General features: G+C 38.5%; 1 protein-coding gene and 1 long non-coding RNA gene across 3 annotated transcripts in view; one reads left to right on the forward strand and one right to left on the reverse strand.

Annotated features, from left to right (window-relative positions):
* Window positions 1-522: 522 nt before the first annotated feature.
* Window positions 523-19,328, reverse strand: LOC309826017. Its single transcript, XR_014297084.1, has 3 exons — window positions 19,190-19,328; window positions 16,642-16,723; window positions 523-680 (listed from the first exon to the last, which is right to left on the reverse strand). It is a non-coding gene; the product is annotated as an uncharacterized lncRNA (long non-coding RNA).
* Window positions 19,329-19,548: 220 nt separating this feature from the next.
* The window catches only part of NUCB2 (nucleobindin 2), a 44,893-nt gene continuing 37,668 nt past the window's right edge, over window positions 19,549-26,773 (forward strand). For both annotated transcript variants that reach the window (XM_082659952.1, XM_082659951.1), the window contains exons 1-2: window positions 19,549-19,624; window positions 24,654-24,805. The gene's annotated coding sequence lies outside the window, so the exon portion shown is untranslated. The remainder of the gene's footprint in view (window positions 19,625-24,653; window positions 24,806-26,773) is intronic.

Raw genomic sequence — 26,773 nt, forward strand, 5'->3', positions numbered from 1 at the left:
CTCCTGTCTTTCCTTCCTCCTTCCCTCCCTTCCTCTCTCCTTTCCTTCTTTCCTTCCTTCTTCCCTCTTTCCTCCCTTCTTCCCTTCTTTCCTCCCTTCCTTCCTTCCTTCTATCCTTCACTCAGGGTCAGAGCTGTACTGCAGTCTGACAGATCTCCCAGCCTTCTCTGGCTCCCTACCCATTTTCTCTCTCAAAGACATTTCCCTTAATAAATTCCTTGCACATTTAATCCTGTCTTGATGTCTGCTTTTCAGAGGACCCAGGAAATGAACTAACTACCAATCAGCCATCCATTCATCTATTTGTATAGAACCCTGAGTTTATTCTGATTCCCTCAATTTCACTCTATTACCATAGGGTTCATTCTAGCCTTCTTCCTTTCCATATTTGAACTCATTTCTGACAGTGAGAAATCTAGAAATTATTCACATATGTTTACTAAGTTTCTCTGTCTTAGAATGCACAAAAGGTAGTTTCAGAATTACTAACTTGGGCTTCCCTGGTGGTGCAGTGGTTGAGAGTCCACCTGCCGATGCAGGAGACACGGGTTCATGCCCCGGTCCGGGAAGATCCTACATGCCGCGGAGCGGCTGGGCCCGTGAGCCATGGTTGCTGAGCCTGCGCGTCCGGAGCCTGTGCTCCGCAATGGGAGAGGCCACAACAGTGAGAGGCCCGCATACTGCAAAAAACAAAAACAAAAACAGAATTACTAACTTGCTCCATGGCAAAAAGCAAACTAACAAACTAGAGTTTAAAACTTGCTTACAGATATTTTGGATTTAACACCAAATGCAAAGGCAATAAGCACAAAAGTAAACAAGTGGGACTACATCAAACTAAAAAGCTTCTGCACAGAAAACAAAACCATCAACAAAATGAAAAGGCAACCTATGGAGTAGGAGAAAATATTTGCAAATCATATATCTGATAAGGGGTTAATATTGAAAAAATATAAGGAACTCATCAAACTCAATAGCAAAAAACCAAATAACTCAATTAAAAAATGGGCAAAGGGGCAAACTATTATATATAGAATGGATAAAAAACAAGGTCCTACTGTACAGCATACGGAACTGTATTCAATATCCTGTGATAAACCATAATGGAAAAGAATACAGAAAAGAATGTATATATATGTATAACTGTCACTTTGCTGTACAGCAGAAATTAATACAACATTGTAAATCAACCATACTTCAATAAAATAATGGGCAAAGGTTCTGAATAGATATTTCTCCAAAGAAAACATACAAATGACCAACAGGTACGTGAAAAGGTGCTCAGCATTATTAATCATCAGAGAAATGCAAATCAAAACCACAATGAGATATCAACTCATACCTGTTATTTAGTTCATGATTTCAGTTATGGGCTAATTCCATTGCCAAGGAAAGTGCCAGACTGATCCATAGCCTAAACTGGAACCCATACCCAAGATTAGACCTGCTGACCAATCCTATTTCAGTATATGTGCTGCCAGAGCAAGCACTGACCAATCCTAGCATATCAGTTCAGAAACCAGTTTACAATCCAGCCAGAATCCCAGCCAGTACCATCTCAGTATAATGTTGTACCCAGAGTTGTGTCGACACAGATAGACAAACGTGTCCTCAGCTAAGAGATCAGTCCAACTCAGAACATAGTTATGTGCCAGTCCACCTTGACGTAGAAACCAAACAACTCCTGACTAACCCAGATTAGGGCCAAGGCCTGGTTTCTGATGGCCCAGAACCCAAAATATGCTGGCTCATTCCCAGACCCATTCATTCATTAATTTATTCAACAAGGCTTTAGTGCAGGCCTACTAGGCTTCAGGCACTGTGGTAAGTGTTCACGCTTATCTGGGCATGGGAGGATTCCAGAGAGGCTTGCATCAATCACCCTAGTGGTGTAAATGCAGGGTCCAGCTCCTCTTCCTGTTGTGGTCAACACTTCCAGACTAGTGTCACCAGATAAATTTTCACAGATTTTTCTCATGACATCATATTCTGCTTAATCCCCTTATGGCAATTTTTAAGAAATGATTATTTATTTATTTGGTTGCACCAGGTCTTAGTCGTGGCAGACAGTCTTCTTAGTTGCGGCAGGCAGGCTTCTTAGTTGCGGCTCGCTGGCTCCTTAGTTGTGGCATGAGAACTCTTAGTTGCAGCACGCATGTGGGATCTAGTTCCCTGACCAGGGATCGAACCCGGGCCTCCTGCATTGGGCGCACGGAGTCTTAACCACTGCGCCACCAGGGAAGTCCCCCCCCATAACCTTTTGACCTAGTAGATTTCTATACTTGCTTATGACCATTCATTCAACACATTTATTAAATGTCTTTAGATTGCTAGGCCCTGGAGAAACGAAAATACTGCCTTTAAGTAAGTCACCGTCTTTAATTCTACCCAAGGAGATTAATAAATTAAAAAAAACTACTGCAGTTCTAAAATAAAGGTATAAGTTCTTTAATAAAGGTATCTTCAAAATTCTATGAGAGCCTAATAAACGAGTTGTTTCTTTTCTTTCTTTTTTTTTTTTTGGCCATGCCACGCGGCATGTGGGATCTTAATTCCCTGACCAGGGATTGAACCTGTGATCCCCCTTCATTGGAAGCATGGAGTCTTAACTGCTGCACCACCGCGGAAGTCCCAGAGTTTTTTTTTTAATGCTAGGAAGGTATAGTTAGAGAAAGTGATTTCTCTACTGTTCTTTGAAAAATGACTAGTTTAGTGAGAGAGAAAAACATTACAAGAAAAGAAGCAGTCTGTGCCAAGGCATGCAGGCAGTGAGGAGAATAGGATGCCCCAAGGACAAACAGTTGGTGATGCTATGGAATGTCTTATTCTTTGGAGACATGATGGTTTATACCACTTAGGGATAATGAGATTTGTTCTAAACTTGACCCATGGATGTTTGACACAAAGGACACTCGACAATATACAAATATATAATAAAAATTATGTCAACATTAGTGAATTTGGGAGGAAAGTATCTTATGAATTAAATTCCATCGATCCAGTTTAATTCCTTGATTAATACATAGACTGCATAATGGAGGCAAAATCCTCTGAGGTCAGAGTGGCAGGATCAGAAAGAATATTATTGGGATTAAAATGGCAAGATATAAACATCCTGCTGCTTCTACTCTTGTCACAATGAATTTTCCAAGGTCTCTATACCTTATGTCATAGATTACCTTCCCCTCCTACAACATTGACTCACCTCTTTGTTATATGGAATTCCCCAAACTAGTGTCACAAACTTAAAAGCCTACAAGTGCTAGGTGGATAATATGAGTAAAGCTGGCTAAGTGGGATTGTAAACTAATAAGTATCTGCCTTGTCCAAAGAGGGAAGCTGTTACTTTGCTCCAGCCAGTTGTTGCCATGTAGGAATACAGGCTAAGGACTGTCAGAACTCCAATATTTTCAAGAGAGAAGCCAGAAATCCTGATTTTTATTATGGGAACTTGTGACTTGGTAACTAGTTGGAAAAAACCCCAACCCTATAAGCAGGTCAAACAACATGTCTATGGGTCTGATTCTACCCCTGGGCACCAGTTGGTTAACTTTTTTAGTTTTCTATGATATCATACTTAAAGGAATGAAGGACTGTTCCATCTCCTGACATTACTGGATTCCCAAATAAGGACTCAACCTCTTTCTCTTGTGAAGAACTATTTTGTACCACCCTCTAGTAATTGCAGTTTGCCCATTCCTTTAAGCATCAAGTTTTATGCTTAAAACCTCTCTTGTGATAACATGAACTATACCAACAATCTTCCCCTCCATTCTTGAATTTCCCTGGCCACACCCTACCCTTTATGACCTCATGAATTGCCCTACCACCTTGGAATGACAACCCATGCCTCCATACCATTGCAATCATTTGCCTATTTCTTTGTATCATGCCCCATGATATCATGTATTAACCTCATTCAGGACTGCAACATAGGAAGGGAAGTGGGAAGATAAAATCTGTATGGCATCACAAAAGCATGAGGTTGCTTGGGAAAATTCATGATGTCATAAGAAAATTTCTACATTAAAAGGATCATAGGGACTTCCCTGGTGGTGCAGTGGTTAAGAGTCCACCTGCCAATGCAGGGGACATGGGTTCGAGCCCTGGTTTGGGAGGATCCCACATGCTGCGGAGCAACTAAGCCTGTGTGCCACAACTACTGAGCCTCCGCTCTAGAGCCCATGAGCCACAACTACTGAGCCCGAGTGCCACAACTACTGAAGCCCGCACGCCTAGAGCCCGTGCTCCGCAACAAGAGAAGCCATGACAATGAGAAGCCCACACACCGCAACAAAGAGTAGCCCCTGCTCACCACAACTAGAGAAAGCCCGCATGCAGCAACAAAGACCCAACAGAGCCAAAAATAAATAAATAATAAAATAAAATAAAATGGGCAAAGGCCTTGAATAAACATCTCTCTAAAAAAAAAAAAGGATCATAAAAGTTAGAGAAGGATGTGTAAATACTGTGATTTAGATCTCGTTAGAGTGAGTAAAAAGTATAAATTCAGTTTTCCAAGTATTTCAGGCAAACATCTATCATAGTGAAGTTTTATAGGAGATCTCTAAAGAGATTCTGCTTTCTGGATATACTGTTTATTCTTTAGGGGGAGTGAGAGGTTATCTTTTTTTTAACTTCATAAAGTGAAAATCTAGTGATTGGGAATAAGATTTATATAACTACAGTCATTGCACATTATAAGGTTTTTTGCTGAACAGAAACAAAAATTATGAATGTAGCACACAATATTTATTTGATAACATTCCTTATGGCAGCATGACTGAATTTTTTTCTCACTAAATTCTTGTAATCTATGGAACACATACTTCATACTACTTTGTTTCTAGTTTCTTCTTTTTTTTTTTTTTTAGGATTCCTAAGTGGGAGTAAAATTATCATTCTTAGGATGCTATAAAACTTTTTGGGTAGAGATAGTCTAATTTTTAAAGTATGGGACTCTTTAAATTATTGTCATTGTAACATGGATCTAGATATTGTTTTTACTGTCTATTGATTTACTCTTATTAATATTTGTCTCCTTTGTGATGATCACTAATATCAGCAGGTAGAGGACACAATTTCCATTCTCCTTATAAAGGAAAAAAAAGATAAAAACAAGAATCAAATCCCTTTGTCAAAATACTGAGAAAAAACATCCCCAACAACATGAATACCTAAGATAATTAGGTGATTGTCCTTTCATTCACTCATTCATTCAACAAATATGTATTGATTGCCTACTATATGTATCAGACACTGTGCTAGGCTCTGGGTAAATGGTGAAAAACAAATCAAATATGGTCTATACTCTCATGGATCTTCTGGTCTAGTGAAAGAGACAGACAAAAAACAATTAAGGAAAGAAGTGCATATATATGTATACCTATATATGTAAATGAATTTCACATATATGTAAATGTATATATACATATTATTATGGAGAATAATGGAAAGGAGGAGAGGAAAATTACTTTAGGTTGAGTAGTCAGAGTGGGTTTTTCTGAGGCAATGGCAAGCTGAGTACAAGTGAAGAAGGATCCGGCCATGTAAAATGTAGGGGAAATAGTGGTCTACCGAAGGGGGTATACTTGAGCAAAGGCCTTAGCTGGGAATGGTTTCTAAGAACAACAACAATAAAAAATCAACATGGCTAGAGCAGAAGCAAAAAGAACTACAAGTCTGCAACCTGTGGAACAAAAACCACATCCACAGAAAGACAGACAAAATGAAAAGGCAGAGGACTATGTACCAGATGAAGGAACAAGATAAAACCCCAGAAAAACAACTAAATGAAGTGGAGATAGGCAACCACCCAGAAAAAGAATTCAGAATAATGATAGTGAAGATGATCCAGGTCCTTGGAAAAAGAATGGAGGCAAAGATTGAGAAGATGCAAGGAATGTTTAACAAAGACCTAGAAGAATTAAAGAACAAACACCTAGAAGAATTAAAGAACAAACAGACATGAACAATACAATAACTGAAATGAAAAATACACTGGAAGGAATCAGTATCAGAATAACTGTGGCAGAAGAAAGGATAAGTGACCTGGAAGACAGAATGATGGAATTCACTGCCATGGAACAGAATAAAGAAAAAAGAATGAAAAGAAATGAAAACAGTCTGAGACCTCTGGGACAACATTAAACGCAACAATATTCACATTATAGGGGTCCTAGAAGGAGAAGAGAGAGAGAAAGGACTGAGAAAATATTTGAAGAGATGACAGTCAAAAACTTCCCTAACATGGGAAAGGAAATAGCCACCCAAGTTAAGGAAGCACAGAGAGTCCCAGGCAAGATAAACCCAAGGAGAAACACGCTGAGACACATAGTAATCAAACTGACAAAAATTAAGGACAAAGAAAATTATTGAAAGCAACAAGGGAAAAATGACAAATAACATACAAGGGAACTTCCATAAGGTTAACGGCTGATTTCTCAGCAGAAACTCTACAAGCCAGAAGGGACTGGCATGATATACTTAAAGTGATGAAAGGGAAGAAACTACAACCAAGATTACTCTACCTGGCAAGGAACTCATTCAGATTCGATGGAGAAATCAAAAGCTTTACAGACAAGGAAAAGCTAAGAGAATTCAGGACCACCAAACCACCTCTACAACAAATGCTAAGGGAACTTCTCTAAGTGGGAAACACAAGAGAAGAAAAGGACCTAGTAAAAAAAAAAAAAAAACAATTAAGAAAATGGTAATAGGAACATATATATTGATAATCACCTTAAATGTGAATGGATTAAATGCTCCAACCAAAAGACACAGGCTCACTGAATGGATACAAAAACAAGACCCATATATGTGCTGTCTACAAGAGACCCACTTCAGAACTAGGGACACATACAGACTGAAAGTGAGGGGATGGAAAATGATATTCCATGCAAATGGAAATCAAAAGAAACCTGGAGTAGCAATACACATATCAGATAAAATAGACGTTAAAATAAAGACTATGACAAGAGAAAAAGAAGGACACTACATAATGATCAAAGGATCAATCCAAGAAGAAGATATAACAATTATAAATATATATGCATCCAACATAGGAGCACCTCAATACATAAGGCAACTGCTAACAGCTCTAAAAGAGGAAATCAACAGTAACATAATAATAGTGGGGGACTTTAACACCTCACTTACACCAATGGACATATCATCCAGACTGAAAATTAATAAGGAAAAACAAGCTTTAAATGACACAATAGATAGATTTAATTGATAATTATAGGACATTCCATCCAAAACCAGCAGATTACATTTTCTTCTCAAGTGCACATGGAACATTCTCCAGGATAGATCATATCTTGGGTCACAAATCAAGCCTCAGAAAATTTAAGAAAATTGAAATCATATCAAGCATCTTTTCTGACCACAGCGCTATGAGATTAGAAATAAACTACAGGGCAAACAATGTAAAAAACACAAACACATGAGGCTAAAAAATACACTACTTAATAACCAAGAGATCACTGAAGAAATCAAAGAGGAAATCAAACAACACCTAGAGACAAATGACAACAAAAACACAATGATCCAAAACCTATGGGATGCAGCAAAAGCAGTTCTAAGAGGGAAGTTTATAGCAATACAAGCCTACTTCAAGAAATAAGAAAAATCTCAAATAAACAATCTAACCTTACACCTAAAGGAACTAGAGAAAGAAGAACAAACAAAACCCAAAGTTAGTAGAAGGAAAGAAATCATAAAGATCAGAGCAGAAATAAATGAAATAGAAACAAAGAAAACAATAGCAAAGATCAATAAAACTAAAAGCTGGTTCTTTGAGAAGATAAACAAAACTGATAACCCTTTAGCCAGACTCATCAAGAAAAAGAGGGAGAGGACTCAAATCAATAAGATTAGAAATGAAAAAGAGGTTACAATGGACACTGCAGAAATACAAAGCATCATAAGAGACTACTACAAGCAACTCTATGCCAATAAAATGGACGACCAGGAAGAAATGGACAAATTCTTAGAAAGCTATAACCTTGCAAGACTGAACCAGGAAGAAACAGAAAATACGAACAGACCAATCACAAGTAATGAAATTGAAAGTGTGATTAAAAATCTTCCAAAAAACAAAAGTCCAAGACCACCATCACCCTGATACCCAAACCAGACAAAGATACTACAAAAAAAGAAAATTACAGATCAATATCACTGATTACTATAGATGCAAAAATCCTCAGCAAAATACTAGCAAACAGAATCCAACAACACATTAAAAGGATCATACACCATGATCAAGTGGGATTTATCCCAGGGATGCAAGGATTCTTCACTATATGCAAGTCAATCAATGTGATACACCATATTAGCATATTGAAGTATAAAAACCATATGATCATCTCAATAGATGCAGAAAAAGCTTTTGACAAAATTCAACACCCATTGATGATAAAAACTCTCCAGAAAGTGGGCATTAAAGGAACCTAACTCAACATAATAAAGGCCATATATGACAAATGCACAGCAAACATCATTCTCAATGGTGAAAATCTGAGAGCATTTCCTCTAAGATTAGGAAAAAGACAAGGATGTCCATTCTCACCACTATTATGAAACATAGTTTTGGAAGTCCTAGTCACGGCAATCAGAGAAGAAAAAGAAATAAACGGAATACAAATTGGAAAAGAAGACATAAAACTGTCACTGTTTGCAGATGACATGATATTATACACAGAAAATCCTAAAGATGCCACCAGAAAACTACTAGAGCTAATCAATGAATTTGGTAAAGTTGCAGGATACAAAATTAATGCACAGAAGTCTCTTGCATTCCTATACACTAAGAACGAAAGATCAGAAAGAGAAATTAAGGAAACAATCCCATTCACCATTGCAACAAAAAGAATAAAATACCTAGGAATAAACCTACCTAAGGAGGTAAAAGACCTGTACTCAGAAAACCATAAGACACTGATGAAATAAATCAAAGATGACACAAACAGATGGAGAGATATACCATGTTCTTGGATTGGAAGAATCAATACTGTGAAAATGACTATACTACCCAAAGCAATCTACAGATTCAATGCAATCCATATCAAATTACCAATGGCAATTTTTACAGAACTAGGACAAAAAAATCTTAAAATTTGTATGGAGACACAAAAGACCCCTAATAGCCAAAGCAATCTTGAGGGAAAAAAACGGAGCTGGAGGAATCAGGCTCCCTGACTTCAAACTATACTACAGAGTTACAGTAATCAAGACAATATGGTACAGACACAAAAGCAGAAATATAGATGAATGGAACAGGATAGAAAGCCCAGAGATAAACCCACGTACCTATGGTCAACTAATCTATGACAAAGGAGGCAAGGATATACAATGGAGAAAAGACAGTCTCTTAATAAGTAGTACTGGGAAAACTGGATAGCTACATGTAAAAGAATGAAATTAGAACATTCCCTAACACCATACACAAAAATAAACTCAAAATGGATTAAAGACCTAAATGTAAGACAGGACACTATAAAACTCTTAAAGGAAAGCATAGGAAGAACACTCTTTGACATAAATCACAGCAAGATCTTTTTTGACCCACTTGCTAGTAATGGAAATAAAAACAAAAATAAACAAATGGGACCTAATGAAACTTAAAAGCTTTTTCACAGCAAAGGAAACTATAAACAAGATGAAAAGACAACCCTCAGAATGGGAGAAAATATTTGCAAACGAATTGACGGACAAAGGATTAATCTCAAAAATATATAAACAGCTCATTTAGCTCAATATTAAAAAAACAAACAACCCAATTCAAAAATGGGCAGAAGACCTAAATAGACGTTTCTCCAAAGAAGACATACAGATGGCCAAGAAGCACATGAAAAGCTGCTCAACATCATTAATTATTAGAGAAATGTAAATCAAAACTACAATGAGGTATCACCTCACACCAGTTAGAATGGGCATTATCAGAAAATCTACAAACAACAAATGCTGGGGAGGGTGTGGAGAAAAGGGAACCCTCCCGTACTGTTGGTGGGAATGTAAACTGATACAGCCACTATGGAGAACAGTATGGAGCTTCCTTAAAAAACTAAAAATAGAATTATAGTATGACCCAGCAATCCCACTACTGGGCATATACCCAGAGAAAACCGTAACTCAAAAAGACACATGCACCCAAATGTTCATTGCCTCACTATTTACAATAGCCAGGTCATGAAAGCAACTTAAATGCCCACTGACAGACAAATGGATAAAGAAGATGTGGTACATACATACAATGGAATATTACTCAGCCATAAAAAGGAACGGAATCAGGTCATTTGTAGAGTCGTGGATGGACCTAGAGACTGTCACACAGAGTGAAGTACGTCAGAAAGAAAAACAATTATCATATATTAACACATATATGTGGAATCTAGAAAAATGGTGCAGATGATCAGTTTGCAAGGCAGAAATAATAGACACAGATGTAGAGAACAAACATATGGACACCGAGGGAAAGTGGGGTGGGGGTGTGGTGGTGGGATGAATTGGGAGATTGGGATTGACATATATATACTAATATGTATAAAATAGATAAGTAATAGGAGCCTGCTGTATAAAAAATAAATAAAATTCAAAAATCAAACAAAAAAATCAACATGGCTAGAGTATAGTGATTGAGAAGGATGGTAGTGAGAAATAAGGTTGAATGGAGAGCTAGGAGACCTCATGAAGAAGCTTGATAGATAGAGCAAGGAGTTTGGAATAGAAGCCGTTGTTTTCAAGTAGAGCAGTGCTATGTTTTAAAGATCACCCCAACTGCTGTGTGGAGAATGGAATATAGGTGATCAGAGTGGGTGTAGGACACTACTTTAGAGGCTATCTGCAGTATTCCAGTGAGAAATGATGACTTGGACTGGGTTGGTAGCAGCAGAGAGAGAAGTAGATTATGTATTTCGGAGTAGCGTCAACAGAACTTGCTGATGAATTAGATATGTAATATGAAGGAACATTAAGAATCAGGAATGACTCATAGGGTTTGGCTTGAACAACAGGTGCATTCCATTTACTGAAATGAAAAAGATAGAGTGCTAATAGGTTCTCTGGGAAGCAGATGCTGACACAGAGTTAGGTGTGCAAAAAGTTTCTCAGGGAATAACACTTGTAAAAGGAAAAGAGGCAGAAGCATAGTTGTATAGAGAGAGGTTGCAAGCATGATGCAAACCTGACAAAGTCTCTGCCAGCCCAGTGGGGAGTACCAGAGCACAGACTGCTAGTTAGTAGAGTTCTGTGTTGGACTAGGTCCTTGTACTACCACCTTGCTCATTCATTGGCTGGGAGCCTCCCCAAGAACAGTATGCCATTAGTTATACCCCAAGAAGAGTGTAACTGGCTCTAAAGGTGAGGTGGACCCTGAAACAGGTAAGAGCTGGAATCTGTCAGTTAACCACATTCCTCACAGCTGGGCAGGCAGTCCTTCCTTGAAGGGGGATGTAAGTAAGCACATCTCCATGTCCACCACAGGGAACAACAGGTAGGAAAAGATCAAGAGTTCAGTTTTCGATAGGAGCGGGGCTAAGACAGTTAATTAAATCATTCATTCATCAAATATTTATTGAGCTTCTATAATAGACCATTCAAATGGAAATGTCAGGTGCATAGTTGGTAGCAAGTTCACAAGAGATGTTTGGGCCTGAGATATTTGAGAATTAGCATATATATGATATTTAAGGTCACAGATTGGCTGGCATCACCTACTAAGAGACAAAATGGTTTTTAACCCTGAGAAATATCACTGCTCTAGGGACTGTTTGGAGGCAATTTGGGTCGTCACACTGACTAAGGGGACAAGGGGGACACTACTGGCATTTAGTGGGTAGGGTCTAGGAGTGTAAAACATCCTGAAATACATGGGAAATTCTACTCAGTGAAGAAGTGTCCAACATAAAATGCCAATAGAGCCTGGGTGGAAAAATTGGCTGTAGACAGAGAAGTGGTCCCAGAACCAAGCCTTGGGACATTCCAACTCTTAGAAGTTGGGTAATGGAGAAGAAGCTGGCAAAGGAGACCAAAAAAGGAGTACCTAGAAAGGTAGAAGGAAAACTAGAAGTGAGTGGTGTCAGATGCCAAGAGTGCAGAGTGTTTCAAGGAGAGAGGCAGGTCAGCAGCAAAGAACGTTGCTGAGCAGTTGAATATGATGAGGACAGAAAAGTGTCCACTCAAAGGAGAGCTTAATACTGTAAGAGCCATCTCAGAGGAGTGGTGGAGATGGAAGCCAGATGGGCACAAGCTGAGAGTAAAGGGAGGGGAGCAAGCAGAGAAAGGAAATTTTTAAAGGAATTTGAATAAACAATAAGCAGAGAAAGAAGATGGAGGATGATTTGGGGTCAAGGGAAGGATTTTATTTCAAATATTTTATTATCAAAGTTTTAAACATGCAGGAAGTTGAAAGAATATTACAATAAATCTCACTAAGTTCTACCATTAACATTTTACTATGCTTGCTTTATCATATATATATTTTTTTTATGTGGACTACTTTTAAAGTCTTTATTGAATTTGTTGCAATATTGCTTCTGTTTTATGTTTTGGTGTTTTGGCCGTGAGGCATATGGGATCTTAGCTCCCTGACCACGGATCGAACCCACACCGCCTGCGTTGGAAGGCAAGGACTGCCAGGGACTTCCCTATCACATCTTTTTATATATCCATAAGGAAGGAATTTCTAAAGATGAAAAACACTCCTAGAGCATGTTTGTATGCCTACAGTGTGATTCAACAGGTACGGAAGATTAATGAAAAAAGAAAGAAAGAGAATAACCAAGTGAGAAATGAAGCCCTTGAGAACTGAGGGAGGGGAACAGGATTCAGAGTACAGGTAAAGGGATTGCCTTTTGTTGTTACAGAGGGAAAAAAGAGCAAATGGTTACAGAATCATGGTGGTTTGTGGATTTAACTCAAAATGGATTAAAGACGTGAATATAAGACCTGAAACGATAAAACTCCTAGAAGAACTTCAACATAGGTGGTAAGTTCCTGAACATCAATCTTGTTGATGATTTTTTGGATTTGACACCAAAAGCAAAGGTAATAAAAGCAAAAATAAACAAGTGGGACTACATCAAATTAAAAAGCTTTTGCACTGCAAAGTAAAACATCAACAAAATGAAAAGGCAACCTATGGGATGGGGGAAAATATTTGCCAATCCTATATCTGATAAGGGGTTAATATCCAAAAATAAAAAGAACTCATACAACTCAATAACAAAAAACCAAATAATCCAATTTAAAAATGGGCAAAGGACTGGAATAAACATTTTTCCAAAGAAGATATTCAAATGGCCAACAGGTACATGAAAAGGTGCTCAACATCACTAATCTTCAGGGAAATGCAAATCAAAACCATAATGAGATATCACCTCACACCTGTGAGAATGGCTGTTACCAAAAAGACAAGAAATAAGTGTTGGTTCAGTATCCTATGATAAACCATAATGGAAAAGGATATATATATATACATAAAAGAATGTATATGTATGGGTAACTGAATCACTTTGCTGTACAGCAGAAATTAACGCAACATTGTAAATCAACTGTACTTCAATAAAAAATAAAAAAGAAATGTGTTGATATGGATGTGGAAAAAAGGGAACCCTAGTGCACCGTTGGTGGGAATGTAAGTTCATACAGCCACTATGGAAAACGGTATGGAGTTTCCTCAAAAAATTAAAAATAGAATTACCATATGATCCAGCAATTCCACTGCTGGATATTTATCCAAAGGAAATGAAAATCCTAACTTGAAAAGATACCTGCATCCCTGTGTTCACCGCAGCATTATTTACAATAACCATGACATAGAAGCAACCTAAGTGTCCATCAGTGAATGAATGGATAATGAAAATGTGATATATATCTATATCACATTTTCATAATATATATATAATTATATATATATATATATATGCATATGCAAGATGGAATCTCCACCACTCCTCTGAGATGGCTTTTACAGTATTAAGCTCTCCTTTGAGTGGACACTTTTCTGTCCTCATCTTATTCAACTGCTCAGCAGCATTCTTTGCTGCTGACCTGTCTCTCTCCTTGAAAGACTTTGCACTCTTGGCATATATATATATATATATATATATGAATATTATTTAGCCATTAGAAAAAGAAGAAAGTCCTGCCATTTGTGACAACACGGATGAATGCTGATGGCATTATGCTAAGTGAAATAAGTCAGAGAAAGACAAATACCATGTGATCTCACTATATATGGAATCTAAAAAACAAAAATAAAAACATGAACTCATAGATACAGAGAACAGATTGGTGGTTGCCAGAGGCAGTGGGTGGACAGTGGGTGAAATGGGTGAAGGTGGTCAAAAGGTACAAACTTCCAATTATAAAATAAATGATCCTAGGGATGTAAAGTACAGCATGGTGACTACATGGTTTATTATATTTTAATTTAATTAAAACAATTTTTAAATTGTGGTATAGTTGATTTACAATGTTGTGTTAGTTTCACGTGTACAGCAAAGTACATGTATCCAGTCTTTTTTAGATTTCTTCCCATGTAGGCCATTACAGAGTATTGAGTAGAGTTCCCTGTGTCATACAGTAGGTTCTTATTAGTTATCTATTTTATATATAGTAGTGTGTTTATGTCAATCCCAATCTTCCAATTTATCCCTTCCCCCCCTTATACCCTGGTAATCATAAGTTTATTTTCTACATCTGTAACTCTATTTCTGTTTTATAGATAAATTCATTTGTACCCTTTTTTTAGATTCCACATATAAGTGATATCATATGATGTTTGTCTTTCTCCATCTGACTTACTTCACTTAGTATGACAATCTCTAGGTCCATCCATGTTGCTGCAAGTGGCATTATTTCGTTCTTTTTTATGGCTGAGTAACATTCCATTGTATATATGTACCACATCTTCTTTATCCATTCCTCTGTTGACGGACATTTAGGTTGCTTCCATGTCCTGGCTATTGTAAATAGTGCTGCAATGAACACTGGGGTGCATGTATCTTTTCGAATTATGGTTTTCTCTGGATATATGCCAAGGAGTGGGATTGCTGAATCATATGGTAGCTCTACTTTTAGTTTTTTAAGGAACCTCCATACTATTCTCCATAGTGGTTATACTGGTTTACATTCCCACCAGCAGTGTAGGAGGGTTCCCTTTTCTCCACACCCTCTCCAGCATTTATCATTTGTAGATTTTTTTGATGGAGGCCATTCTGACCGGTGTGAGTGATACCTCATTGTAGTTCTGATTTGCATTTCTCTAATAACTTGTGATGTTGAAGCATCTTTTCACGTGCTTTTTAACCATTTGTATGTTTTCTTTGGAGAAATGTCTATTGAGATCTTCTGCCCATTTTTCTGATTGGGTTGTTTGTTTTTTTGATATTGAGCTGCATGTGATGTTTGTATATTTTGGAGATTCATCCCTTGTAGGTTGCTTTGCTTGCAAATATTTTCTCCTATTCTAATGGTTGTCTTATGGTTTCCTTTGCTGTGCAAAAGCTTTTAAGTTTAATTAGGTTTTTATTTTAATTTTTATTGGAATATAGTTGATTTACAATGTTGTGTTAGTTTTACGTGTACAGCAAAGTGAATCAGTTATACATATACATATATCCATCTTTTTTAGATTCTTTTCCCATATAGGTCCTTACAGAGTATTGAGTAGAGTTCCCTGTGCTATACAGCTGGTCCTTTACATAGTGTGAAATACTGTATTTCACATTTGAAAGTTGCTAAAGAGAGTAAATCTTAAGTCTCAGCACAAGAAAAAACAATTGTATCTATGTGTGGTGATAGACATTAACTAGACATATTGTGGTGATCATTTTGCAATATATACACACTGAATATGTAATATTGAAACATTATGTTGTATACTTGAAACTAATATAAATGATATATGTCAATTATATCTCAATAAAATAAAGAAAAAAAAAGGCTGATGTGATGAAGTTTGATCTAGGGACTACCAATACTAGTATTGCTAGTACTGCTAGTATTGCAACACTAGGGTATCACTCTAGTGTTTGTTAGAAATGCAGGCTGATGGGATGAAGTTTGATCTAGGGACTAGCAATACTAGTATTGCTAGTACTGCTAGTATTGCAACACTAGGGTATCACCCTAGTGTTTGTTAGAAATGCAGAATCTCAGGCCTCATTGTAGATCTACTGAATCAGAATCTGCATTTTAATAAGACCCCCCAGGTAATCTGTATGCACATTAAAGTTTGAGAAGCAATGGATTAGGGGATTTGACGAAGGTGAACATTTTTGCAGTCGGGATATTGACAAATGATTCTGGGTGAATTATCAAGATCAAAGGTTAGCAATTTTTTTTTTGTAAAGAGTCAGGTAGTAAATATATTTGGCTTTGAGGGCCATAGATTCTCCATTACAACCACTCAACCTTGCCCTTGTAATTCCAAAGCAATCAGAGACAATACATAGGCAAATGAGTGTGGCTGTTGAGAATGGCTGTGTTCCAATAAAACTATTTACAAAAACAGGCAGTTGGGTGATTTGGCCCAAGGGCCTAGTTTGCTGACCACTGACCTAGATCGTAATAAAACTGTTAAGTCTTGGTGCCCATGTACAGTGTACTGTGGTTTTCCTCTTTCTGATTACTTACTGTCTCTTGTAAGTACTCCTGCCTCCCTCTCCCCCATTCTGAACACAGTGAAGAACTTGGCCAAGTGATGTCCTGTGGGATCCTAGAAGTGAGAAGGAGAAAATTGAAGTGTTAAAAAGCCAGAATCTCTCTGACACCTTTTTTTTTTTTTCCTAGAAGACCAAGGTATGGGGCAGGCTTCACATCAGCTGGTTCTCTGGAGTTGTTTCCCTTTTATTTTCTCCAGTAAACTCATTTTGAGCTTTTCCTCTGAGCCAAGAAAAATCAAGCAAAGCTATTTTATCCTTGCTTAGACCAGGTTGAGCAATAGCCCCTTGATGGCAGTGGCAGTGTTAATCAGAGAGGAGTTCAGAGGTAACAGGCTGAGGGCTTGCAGGGGTGGAGGGGGCAGAGAAATAATATTTATTGAGCATCTCTTCTCTAACAGTTTACATACATCCTTTGAACCCTTACCGTAAGTTCAATATTATGCTCCCAGGTTACAGATGGAGAAACTGAGACTAATATTGTATCAGACATTAATATAGCACTTACTGTGTGCCAGGCACTGCTCTGCTTTACAAATATAAACACATTCAATCCTCACAAGTCTATGAGGTGGGAACTATTATTGCCTCCATGTTATAGGTGAGGAAGCTATGCTATGGAGAGAGGTTAAGTAACTTGCCAGAAGATACTCTACGAATAAAGACAGAACTGAGTTTTTAATCCAGGCAGGGCTGGGACCCAGGTCTGGCTCCAAAGTCTTGTTTTTTCCCTCTCCAAGTTTGGGGTTTTACCTCTTAAGTAATAACATTTCCTTATAAGTCCCTCACATGAGCTCATAGTTCCAGGGCTCACTATCAACATTCCTATTTTTCTCTACCACAAGATAGTCTTTACTAGTATAAGAGATGCTGTTGCCTGCTTTACAGGCACACGACATTCTGAAATACCTTCCTCAGTGATCTCTCCTAATCCTGAGTCTTGCTGTTTCATCTTTGTTTTCCTGTCTTTCTTGTTTTCTTCTTCTTTCACCCCAGAATATTGCTGAGAATACTGCCAGCATCTCAGCCACCAAGCTAGTGTTATCTTTTTCTTTTCATTGTGTTGTTGGACTAATCCAATTTCTCATTTTCCATTCTTCTTCTCCACTGGATTACTAGATAATAGTAATAAATAATATTTATCTAGATAAATAATCTAGATAGATTATTACAAGATCTTTCAGAGTCTCCCCTTAAAGGGTTTATTCCAATTTTTAGGGCTTAGATCAGGCACAGTGTGCTTGGCCCTTTGGTAGATAGTGGGTAATAAAAATGTGGAAGATAGCTCCTGCCTTTGATGTATTTACAGTTTAGTGTTTTCCACAGTGATGGGATGTGGTATTGTCTCCTGACCTAACAGTAACATTGTTTACTAATGGTACATAACCAATGCCCCCATATTAGTATTTCTCATGTTTTTCAAATAGAAATTTAGTCCTCCTATACCATAACCTCTTGAATATACTTTCTTTCTCTAGTGTTTGCACTTTTCAATCTCTCCATCAGAACCGAATATGATTATTTTCCTCACATTTGTCTCTGCTATTAAACCCTCAGTGAAGGCAGAGTCATAACATTCTAGGACTTTCATGATGATAAGGGAGATAGTTTGAGATTTTAAGAAAATGGACAAGTGTTTCCTCCTTAACCTTCAAAACAGCTTAACCTCCAGGCACTGTTGTAAGTATACAGATGAGAGGTGTGTAAGAGTAAAGACTGCTGGTCTTGGAATCCAGAGACCTGAATTATAGCCGTAGCTCAGCCACTAAAGTGAGAAGGGCTAACATTTACTGAGCACTTACTATACGCCTGTCACTTTTCTATTAACTTATGCTGTAAGGAGGAGGGTACTATTATTCTCATTTTACAGACAAAGAAAGTGAGGCACAGAGCACTTAAGTAACGCTGCGAGACAAGGAATTGGTTTGACATAGGCAGTCTGGCTCCAAATTTGTGACTTAGCTACTATTCTCTATTACTTCCTGATAAAAAAGAAGCTACCATTACTAACATATATGCAACAGGTTCTATACTGGTTTTCTGGAATCTTATCTAATCTTCACTAACAACTCTGAGGTATATACTATTTTTCACAAGGGAGAAAACTAAGGCTCGGAGAAAGATGCCATTATTTGGCAGACTTAAGTTTTGAAACCAGCCTTGAGGCTCCAACAGCTTCTCTAACCCTCGACCACTAATATCTTTGAAGCTGAGTTTTCCTATCTTTAAAATGAGGGTTGTGGAGTAGATGTCTCAGTTCTATGAGAAGGGTGTGAAGAAAAGACAGATGTCCGCAGCTGGGTGTGAGACAAGGTGAAATAAAAGCAATCAAGCCATAGTGGCCCAGGGCCCAGCAAAACGGGGGTGGGTGCGGTTACAAATATGAGGAAGATTCCCGCCATGGAGGAGGCCCGGGATGTTAGACCCAAGCGAGGCCTGTGGGCGAAAACAAGCCTAACAGCCTGTCTCTGACCAGTCCGGGAGCTGCCGGCGCGGACCGGCGGCCGAAGGGGAGGAGATACCTGGGTTTTTGTCCGCGTCCCGGGTAAGCACCTCACCCACCCAAATCCTGCTCCACAGGACTCTCCATGAAAGCCAGAGAAGGAAGGGGCGCGGCTTCTCAGCCCGCGCCGCAGAGCGCCACGTCCCTCCTGGCTCACCCTCCCCGGGGCTCCTACGCGTTAGCTCTCCACACCGCCCGCCTCCAAGCCCTCCGGCGCGGCCTGGTCTCCGCCCTTGCCAATCGGCACCTTCCACTCTTCGGGTAGGACCAATTAGCGGCTGCTGGGGCCCGGGGCGGTCGCCATGGCAGCAAGGAGGCGGGAGCGCGCGGTGGGTAGAAGTACAGAGCAGAGCTGCCGGCTGGGGGCTGGAGAGGTAGGTCCGTGCGCTGAAAGCGTTCAGCAGGCGGAGCTTCGCGTGTGGAGACGCGGCTTCGTAAGGCCGGCGGTCTCGAGGTGGGTGAGGATCTGCACCGCGGGAGGCTGGGGTGGGTCCTGAGATAAAGCTCAGGTATTCGCCTACCCTGCCCCGGCAGTAAGGATGGTGGGAGCTCCACGGCTGAGCGGGCACGGTGGAGAGTGGCTTCCAGCTCGAGCTTGAGACGCGGGGTCTCTTTCTCCGTTCCACTCGCTGCCGGGCACCCATGCTTTCTTTGCGGTCGATGAAAGTGGCAGGCTCTTGGCGAGGAGCAGGCGGGGGGTGAGTGCAGGTCCAAGTCCCAGTCTGGGCTCCAGCCCGGCCTTGGCAGGTTGATGGGCGAGGGAGGTGCCCCCTGGTGAGACTGATGCTCACCACCGGCTGAGGCGCAGGAGCTAAGATAGGCCGGTGAATCCTGCTCTTCTGCCGGTTCTGTTCAGCCGGCAACCGCTGACATTAGGGGAGGAGAAAGTTCGTGCCGGGTGTGGTATTGTTTTCTCTAAGTGACAAATCGTTAGGTGTGAGATGATGGTACAGGGTTTGAGCAGGATGGTACTTCCTTGTTGCACCTGCTAAATAGTGACTGAGTAAAATGTGGTTATTGTTGTGGTTGGTGCTGGCAGTGGTCTTGGATGGCAATTATTTTATAATGTCAAGAAAGAAAATATGGACATAAACCATTGAACCATTACTCTCATTTCTGGGAGACAGAACCTCTTGAAAGTCTCAGTGTCCGCTAAACTCCTAAATTGGATAATGTCCATTTACACAATTGAATAAGTAAGTGCTGCCGTCTAAGCCTTTTATTAAGGCTATTAAATTCATGAGTGACTATGAGCACCAAACTATATATTACCTGGGTTAAAAGAGGGGGGAGGAGGGAGAAGGGAGGTTAAATGCAATTATATCTGATACTCAATGTTGTCTGAAGGAGATTGTGGACTTTCCTTATAAGAACTGAAAGAATTGATGAGGTATTTGCTTTAAGGAATTCATTAAAAGTAGTATGACTAGTAGTATAATAGATTTGGATCCATTAACTTATAGCTTCTTTTACAGCCTACTTAAATTACTTGTTTCTTAAGACCTTCCCTGGTAAACTCTGTTGAATAGTGTCAGCCAATATCCAGATTCTTGCATCTTGTTCCTCATAGATATTGCCTCGAGACTCATTCTGATTTAAGCCGAGTGTTAGTTCTTGTTTTACAAAACTTGAAAACCAAGTTCAACAAACATTGAACCAACAGATGTTTCAACAATTCTTCCTCAGTTAGTAGAGTCAAAATTTTAAGAAAAAAATGGAAATTAGAATTAGAAATGAAATCTCAAATAATATCCCTCTTGTTATTAGGGTAAACATAGGAACTTCTGGGCTTCCCTGGTGGCGCAGTGGTTGAGAGTCCGCCTGCCGATGCAGGGGACGCGGGTTCATGACCCGGTCTGGGAAGCTCCCATATGCCGCAGAGCGGCTGGGCCCGTGAGCCATGGCCGCTGAGCTGTGCGTCTGGAGCCTATGCTCTGCAACTGGAGAGGCCACAACAGTGAGAGGCCCGCATACAGCAAAACAAACAAACAAACAAAAAAACCCATAGGAACTTCTGTTTCTCATCTTGGTCTTTAAATTCTCCATGATCTGGTCCAGCTTTTCAAGATAAGTGAAAAATTCATTTGTCTCCTTGTGGTTACCTATGTTGTTCTCCTTCTATTTTAGTTTTACCCATTTTGCAAGGGTGAAGTCCATGTTGTGTTTACCTTTCTATGATCTCCCAAGGTACTTATTGTTCATACCACACATTTTATATATACCCTTTCAGTATGCTTTTTGCCAAGTTGGTTTGTGCTCTGTAAATACCAGTTAAAATGAAATGCACAATTAAGGCAATAAGGGTACCTTTCAAAACACTAGTTATTGATTATGGGCACTAATATAGAGTATCAGTAACATGATCAATCCAGTGTCTTTTTATTTTGGGATATGTTATGTACCTCTATAGACATACCAAACTAATTTTGTGTTATTTGGAATAATATTTAAATTCCTTTCCACTTTCTAAGGACCCTTTAGATGACTGAAGTGTGCAAAATACCCTTTTAAGTACTGGGTAGCTGGAAGAATCAAGTGTAGGATTTCAAAATGTACTGAAAATAATTCTTAAAGTCAATAATCTTTTAAGTATTGTAATTGAGTTGACTATATTTGGCATGATAGGTGATTAACTTTTTCTAAATAATTGAAGGTCTAGAAAGGGGAAATTGTTATTTTTCTGTTTAATACATGCAATTAGTTTATAGGCTTTAAAAAACAGGCTCCTAACAATTTAAAATAATTTATTCAAGGAGAAGTGTTGATCACTTTAATGATTTTCAATCTAAAATTTTTAAAAACCACCACAATATGGTAAAAAGTACATTTACTTAGAATTAAATGGCCAGATTCCAATCCTGGCTCTGCCAAATGATCTCGGCCAACTCAGTTAACCTCCCTGTGCCTTATAACCTTTTATAAAAGTAGGGTCTGAACCGAACGACCTCTAAGATCATTTCTGGTCCCAGCATTCTCTGATTTTAAAAATTTAAAGCAGCCTAATGGAAAATGAGATAGCAGTTGCATGCTTTTATTTTTGCCAGTTTTGTGTTTGTTTGTTTTTTCTTTGTTGTTTTTGGCAGAGCTTCCTGACATACTGTATTTTAATTATTGAAGTACAGTATGTGTAAATAATGAAGACATTGTAATTTTAATATATTTAAAATTCTTACTGTTGCTCATATGTTTATTGAGTATACATATGAGCAACAGTAACTGCTTTTCAGAAGCCTTATCATCAAGGATACTGTAGGGGAGAGGGAGAGATAAATTAGGAGTTTGAGATTAACATATACACACTACTACACACTACTATATATAAAATAAACAAGGACCTACTGTATAGCATAGGAAACTATATTCAATATCTTGTAATAACCTATAGTGGAAAAGAATCTGAAAAAGAATAAATATAAATATATATATAACTGAATCACTTTGCTGTATACCTGCAAGTAACACAACATTGTAAATTAACTATATTTCAATTAAAAGAATGGTTAATTTAAAAAAAAGAATACTGAAACTGTCTTTTAAGGTTGGAAAAAAAGGCAATATACTGGTTTTCTTGATTGGTGTCCTTTTCTACAGATATGAGCAGCAGAGACACTAAGATCTATGCTGATATCTTGATACAGGGAAGGGTTGGAGTCCAGCTCAGCTGGTCATACATCTGATGTTTTATTTTTTTTAATTTTTTAATTTTAGAAAGTTTCTTTTTTCATATATATTTTATTTATTTAGTTGTTTATTTTGTCTGCGTTGGGTCTTCGCTGCTGCTCGCAGGCTTTTCTCTAGTTGCGGCGAGCAGGGGCTACTGTTTGTTGAGGTGCGCGGGCTTCTCATTGCGGTGGCTTCTCTTGTTGCGGAGCATGGGCTGTAGACGCGTGGGCTTCAGTACTTGCAGCATGCTGTGCTCAGTAGTTGTGGCTCGTGGGCTCTAGAGCGTAGGCTTGGTAGTTGTGGCGCATGGGCTTAGTTGCTGCACGGCATGTGGGATCTTCCTAGACTAGGGCTCGATCCTATGTCCCCTGCACTGGCAGGCGGATTCTTAACCACCGCGCCACCAGGGAAGCCCGGAAGCTCTGTTTTAATTCCAGGGAGGAAGAGATTGTGTTCTTCTTTTGTTGGATGTATTCTTTTCATTGGCCTACAGCTGCATCAGGACTTTGGCTATGGCAATGCTCAGAGGAGAGCTCTAACATGGCCTTTCAAAAAATGACATTTAAGGTTGTATGTCAAACTGGTTTATTGCTTTTTAAGTTCAATGACTTTGGGTGTTTACAGCACAGATTTAATTTAAATATATAGATATTAAATTTTCAAGACAGGAAGGGCATTACTGTTTATGGAGCATTTACTATTGCCAGTACTGTGCTAGTTACATTGTATTCATTCTTATTTTCATCCAGTCAAAAACTTATGGAGAAGTATTAGTTCAATTTTATAGATAGGAAAATCGAGACTCAGAGAGTCAAATAGCTTGCCAGTAAATGAGGGTGTTTAGGATTAAATCTGCTGTTTATTTTTATTTTTTTATATATATATTTTTTTGCGGTACGCGGGCCTCTCACTGCTGTGGCCTCTCCCATTGCGGAGCACAGGCTCCGGACGTGCAGGCTCAGCGGCCACGGCTCACGGGCCCAGCCGCTCCGTGGCATGTGGGATCTTCCCGGACCGGGGCACGAACCCGTGTCCCCTGCATCGGCAGGCGGACTCTCAACCACTGCGCCACCAGGGAAGCCCTGCTGTTTATTTTTGACCATGCTGTGTTAATAAAAGTCATGTGCCTTTCCGACATATTACATGCATATGATTACTCTCCTGCTTAGATAATTTTATGTTAAATATAGTACCATGAAAAGAAACAAATCTGTGTTCTTAAAACTTGAAGATATTTTATTTCCTTATTTTCTTTACATACTGCTTAGAAATAATTATGTTCACTGGTGAGTTTGCACATGAGCTAACTGCCTTGTATTTTACAGTTAGGTAGTGGATTTCAAAAAAGATTTTGAGATGTTTTGCTTTATTACTGATCACTATGTCTGAGGCTGGGGCCAAGGTTAATTTTTAAAAGTGGTGCTAAGATTAAAAAAAGATTCCAGATAAAGATTTTAAGAAAAATTCCAGTTAAGGATTTAATGGGGAAACTTACCCTATATATTGAAGTCTCATTGCAGAGGAAAATAAGCTTTTAATTTGAACTTTTCTTAGTTATTTAAAAGAGGAGCAATATGGTAAAACCTGGGTACAATAAATGAGTATCTTTGCTTATTCTGGTCTTTGATTCTGTTTAGTTAATATATTTCTTTCCCTTCCCCCACTGGAATATGATACAGTCTCATTCCACTTTATAGAAATTTGGCACCTTTTCTTATCACAGGATTTGACAAATGTTTACACTGTCATGTGCCATTACCACTGTAATAAGGCTAAATTTTTGTTTATTTTTAATTTTTTTTTTTTTTACATATATTTAGAACCTGTTAAGAGTCAGTTCTTGCGAAAAAGCATTGAGCCAGGAGCCAGACCCACCTCTTCACTGACTGATCTTGTGCAAGTCATCTTACCTCTCTGGATCTCAGTTGCCTGATCTGTAAAAAGGAGATAAAAATTCTTTACCTGTTTGAAGGTAAGTGATCAGTTAAGAAAGCAAAAATGAAAACAGACTTAGTGGTGGCTTCAACATAAAATATTTATTTTCTCATGTAAAGTGATTCTTGAAGTAAGCAGCCTAGGATAGGTGTAGTAGCTTCATAAAGTCACCAGGGACCTAAACTTTTTCCAGTTCTTTGATCTGCTGTTCCTAAGATGTGGCCCTGGTCCTTGTAGTCCAAAATAGCTGCCAGAGCTCTAACTGTCAAAGCAGAGTTCCAGGCAGCAAGGCGAAGACAAAGAAGGATGCATCCTCTCCCTTTAAGGAGATTATCCTGAACCAAAGCTCAGGCTACCAGGGAAGCAGGGAAATGTAGCTGGATACATGGCTGCCCTGAACAAAATTGGGCTTTTGTTATTGAAGAGGAAGGGAAGATTTGGATATTGGCTGGGAAATAGAAGTATTTGCCACAATATGGATCTTTTTCTCTTTCATCTCTGATATCTGTAAGCTGTGATAACCTCTCAAAGAAGCTTCAGTAGTTTGCCACGGCAGAGCTCTAGTCTGACCATTGTCTCTAGAAGGAAATAACTTTCATCTAATACACTGTTTTTCTTTTGTTATGTTTATCCCATGATTCATTATAGAAGGTTTTCTGTCTTGATTGGGTATTTGTTCTGGTTATTTAAAAAAAATTACCCATAAATGTTCAATAGTAGATGTTGGTTGTGTAGCTAACATTTATTGAGCCACTTGCTTTATGCAAAGTACTATAAAGACAGAGATAAGTTATCCTAAGAGTATCACATAATAAGTCATCAGGAAGTAAATTTATGTTGAAAAGTGTAATCCACCTTAAGATACATTTAAATTCAATGTTGTCACGCAATGAACATTTTTACCTTTCTTCTTGGTTAAAAATTGTGGTTTTTTTTAAACAACTTAACTGTTAACCGTCTTGAAATTTCCTCTTACTTAACTACTAGCCCTTGCTTAACTTACTTAGGTATACCAATATTTTATTTCCTTCCAGACCTTTTTGGGTAAATATTATGTAAATATACCCTATACTTGTCACATGAAATGATTCAATTGCCATTACATCTGTAAAGAAAGTGAATTGAAATAAAGTTTTGAGAAAAGGAAACTGAAATTTAGGAAATGGAAATTGGATGGGGGAAGAACCTAAAGATTCAGTGAATCTTTTAAGAATATTAGAAGGAATATAAGGAGCAAATTAAGACATTTAGCATTTTTAGTCACCTGACTGAAAACGTCTTATTTGCTGAATACTATTTTAATGCCTTAAAAGTTTTTCAATTAACAGAAAGGATCATGCTGCATGTTGCTTTGTAAGCAGCTTTTTTCAAATTGCAATTGTTTACTTAATAGGCTGCCTTCCACACGAGATTGAAAACTCTGTGAGGGTAGGGACCATGTCTATCTCACTTACCTTTGTATCCAGCATAATGGCTGGAATATAGTGAGTACTTAGTAAATATTTGTTAAATTAATAAATAGCATACAACAGATTAAAGAAAACGTACTTCAATTCAGTCTTAAATTTAAAAGGAATAGGAGTAAAAGAGGAGGGTTGGGGGAGGGAGAAAGAGATGGATGAGGGAGGAAGAAGAGAAACAAAAGGAAAGAGAGACAAACTAGTTTCAGTTTTTTGTACTCTTCACACTTCTCACCCATGACCATGCTTTTTAATCACTTCCAGGGTTTTTCTCCTTACAAACAAGCAAAACATGAAACTCTTGAGAAACACACACATACATACACACCCCAAGTAAACTTAATCTGGATAATTACTGGTACGAATCAGTAGTTGAGAAATGTGCCTCTGTTTATGAATGGGAATTTTGATTTGGTGGAGACAGGGAAGGAGAGTTAAACTTATTTTTAGGACTTGGACATTTAGGGAAATTATTTTGTATCTACTGCATGTTAGGAGAGGCTTAAGAACTCTGCTTTTTTTTTTTTTTTAATTTTGGCTGTGCT

Source organism: Grampus griseus, assembly GCF_964374135.1.
Source record: "Grampus griseus genome assembly, chromosome: 8".
In the NCBI taxonomy this organism is placed as follows: domain Eukaryota; kingdom Metazoa; phylum Chordata; class Mammalia; order Artiodactyla; family Delphinidae; genus Grampus; species Grampus griseus.